The sequence below is a fragment of the Tursiops truncatus genome, chromosome 1 (genome assembly GCF_011762595.2).
Source record: "Tursiops truncatus isolate mTurTru1 chromosome 1, mTurTru1.mat.Y, whole genome shotgun sequence".
Lineage (NCBI taxonomy): Eukaryota > Metazoa > Chordata > Mammalia > Artiodactyla > Delphinidae > Tursiops > Tursiops truncatus.
Window position 1 is genome coordinate 69,292,274 of NC_047034.1, and position 3,874 is coordinate 69,296,147.

Genomic DNA, 3,874 nt, shown 5'->3' on the forward strand with positions numbered 1-3,874 from the left:
CTATATTTTTGCTTTGTCTATCTTATTAAAGCACAAGGCACTTAGATTTCTACACAATATCCTCCCTAGTGACCACTTGTTCAAGCATCCAATTTATGTTAAAAGAGGATTCAATGGAGTGGCGATTTTAATGTAGTTTATACCACATTAAAAAGTGGACTGGTCACTTTAAATTTAAGCTTGAGGTAAACACTAGATCACATTCTGACCTTGTAATTATCTACTGGAATACAGCCAATGGGTGTCTTTGAGTGACTTTTGCTTTTATTTATGCTAACAAAAGGTTGAGGAAGTGAAAATCAATTATTAGAGGCTAGACCCCGGCTCCACTTTTGCCCTGGCCGTGATGTATGAGACTTCACTAATCATTTGAAATCTTGGTTCTGTAACTTTACCTATATAGGCTTCCTCCTGGAAGGCATGCACACCTATCTGGGTAGGGATTTCATCTTAGGAAAGGGATTTCCTACCCACCACTCTCCACAGAGCATCCTGGACTTCTTTGTTTCTTAGACTACACACAACAGGGTTTTGTAAAGGTGTGATGACAGTGTAGGTCACTGAGATCATCCTTGGTGTTCTCTGACTTGGGCTTGGGGTAGGGAGTGAAGGCACAGTCATAGTGGACGATGACCACAGTGAGGTAGGAGGCACAGATGGCAAAGGTCTTCTTCCGGCCCTCAGCTGAGGTGATCTTGAGAATGATGGAAATAATGAGGATGTAGGAGATGAAGAGGAAGGTTGCAGGGCCTGTAGTGACCAAGAGACTGATAATTAAGGTCAGGATATCATTGATGATTGTGGTAGCACAGGCCAGGTCCAACACAGGTTGAACATCGCAGAAAAAATGCTCAATCAGTGCCTTGCAAAAGGGCAGTCTGAAAATGGCCACAGCCTGAATCAGCGAGAGTGAGAACCCCATGGCACAGACTGAGGATGCCAGCCTGGCACAGACCCTCCAGTTCATGATGATCGAGTAATAAAGTGGCAGATGGCCGCATAGCAAGCATACCCCCTTATTGCCAATAGGAGGCAGTTGGTGATGGCAAAGCCAAAGAAGGAAAAAAGCTGAGTGCCATAGCCCTCCAGGGAAGTGGATTGGCTCAGACCTACAAGGCTGGAAAGCATGCGAGGGATGATGACCAGGGAGTAGAAAGTGTCTGATAAGAGAGGACACTTAGAAAGAAGTACATGGGGGTGTGGAGGTGATGGTCAATGCGGATTACAGTCACAATGATGACATTGCCAGCCAGAGTTAGAATATACAGGGTAAGAAATGCCACAGAGTGTGAGCTGATGTTCCTGGAAGTTGGAGAAACCTTGGAAACAAACTCTCTTACCTCTGTGTGGTTGGCTGTCCTCATTGAAGATCTCAGGTCTGAAAGACAAAGTCAGCACCATCTCTTTGGACCGGAGACTGCCCTGCCCTCTGGTGAGCACACTGTCCAGAGCAAAGATTGAACACCACAAAGACCCAGTTCAAAACTTCATGAATCACCTGCCTTTTCCAGGGACACGGCAGACTAGGTCCTAGAACTGGAATTAAAGATACAGAGATTTTGAGCAACACTATTTAAAAGTTTGAGGTAAAGCATTCTTTTCAAGTACTCCTGGGTCATGTAAAAAATGACAACCTATGTATGGCCCATGAAATTGGTCTCAAATTTTTCTTAAAACTGGATTTTCTTAAAATGTAGACCACAGTCTCAGGCCACAGTGTAATTAAGCTAGAAATTGTCACAAAAAGGAACTTGAAAACTTACAAATAGTTGATAATCTAACCAATAGTTCAAAGAGGAGCTAATAAGGGAAGTTAGAAAATATTTAGAATTAGAGAATAATAAAAGAATCATGTACCAAAACATGTACAATGCATTTGGAACATAATTAGAGGAAAGTTCGTAGTTTAAAATGCTTGTCTGTTACAATTTTTTTTAAAGGCTGAAAATTAATGAATAGAGCATCCATCCTAAGAAGTTATAAGAATAAGATAAAAAAAGACAGTAGAAGGAAAAAAAATGGCAAAATGTTAATGATATATAAAAGAAAGATAAAACAGACAAGGTCCACAAGGGTAAAAGTTTATAAACTTTAGGTAAACTGCTAGTGAAACTGACCAAGAAAAAAAAAAGAGGACATAAACTCTAGTATGAATTAATAAAGGGACACAATAACAGAAGTTTCAGACACAAAAAGATGAAGAGCAACATTATGAACAACTTAATATCAATACATTTTTAAACTTCAATGAAATGGATGCATTTCTAGAAAAATAATTACTTACCAATATTGAATGAAGAAGATACTTGAAAACTACTGGAAATAAAGACAGTAATGAAAAATCTACAAATAAACCTCCAGGCCAAGAACAATTTACCAATACGTGCTATAAAACATTCAAGGATAAATTAATTTCAGTCCTACATAAACTATGTTTGGTAATAGAAAAAGAGGGTATAGGGGAGCAAAAGAGACCAAAATGTGTCTCTTTAGCATGAGGGTTAAGTTAGGCTGATTTTTTTTTAAATAAATTTATTTTATTTATTTATTTTTGGGTGCGTTGGGTCTTCGTTGCTGTGCGCGGGCTTTCTCCAGTTGCTGCAAGCAGGGGCTACTCTCCATTGCAGTTCATGGGTTTCTCATTGCAGTGCCTTCTCTTGTTACAGAACACGGGCTCTAGGTGTGCGGGTTCAGGAGTTGTGGCACGTGGGCTCCATAGCTGTTGTTCATGGGCTCTAGAGTGCAGGCTCGCTAGTTGTGGCGCATGGGCTTAGCTGCTCCATGGCATGTGGGATCTTCCTGGACCAGGGATCAAACCCGTGTCCCCTGCATTGGCAGGTGGATTCTTAACCACTGTGCCACTAGGGAAGCCCTAGGTTGCTTATTTTTAAGGTCCAAAGACTCAGGAAGAATCTTTGACCTTTCCTCTAACTGACTAAAAGAATGTAGATGGAGGACTTGTTCCAGGAAGGGAGCTAGCACAATAGATAACTATGGTATGAACCAGGTATGGTAGACAGGGAGGAACCTAGCAAAGTCTGCTTGTTAAAATTTCTGTGTCCCATTGTTTCTGCCTGGCCCAGCAAGCATTTGTTTACCAAACATTTGCTTTTCCATCTCCTTGTGAATTGCCTTTCTCTCCTTTGAAGTCCCAAACCACTACTCCCAACATTCTCTTTTTTCTTTGGCTGCAGATGGTATTTAACATGAGGGTTTTAACCATTTTGGTGAGTTACTCAGTTTTCCTTAATCTCTCCCATATATACATGTTATTAAACTTTTGTTTGGTTTTCTCTCACTAATATGTCTCAGGTAAATTTAATTCTTAGACCAGCCAGAAGAACCTTGAAGAGTAGAGGAAACTTTCTTCCTTCCTGACCAGGGAATACTCCTTACCTCATTTATTGCAGCTGGAATTATCTTGACACCAAATTTATCAGGCCAATCTCATGCACAGAAATAGATGCAAAATTCTTAATCAAAATGTCACCAGACCACATCCAACAGTATATAAGATGGGTATGTGACCAAGTTGGTTTTATTTTAGGATGCAAAGTTTGTTTAACATTAAAGCAGTCCAGTTATATATTTCCTCACATGAATTGTTTAAAGGAAAAGAGACATGATTATTTCAATAGTTGCCAAAAAGCATTTTTAAAATCAGTGTCTACTTATAAGAGCCCTTAGTAAACAAACAATAAAAGATTTTCTTTAAGCTGATAAAACATGTGTACAGCAATTCTTCAGCCAACATATACCTAGAGGTGAGATACTGAAGGATTCTCTTTAAGATTAAGAACAAGATAAGGGTGACTGCTTTATCCACTTCTCTTCAACATTGAATATTGAATATTCTAGAATATTCTAATTTCTT

General features: G+C 39.5%; 1 pseudogene; it reads right to left on the bottom strand.

Annotated features, from left to right (window-relative positions):
- Positions 1-450: 450 nt before the first annotated feature.
- LOC141275680 (olfactory receptor 10J1-like) lies at positions 451-1,410 on the bottom strand (annotated as a pseudogene).
- Between the last annotated feature and the right edge of the window lie 2,464 nt (positions 1,411-3,874).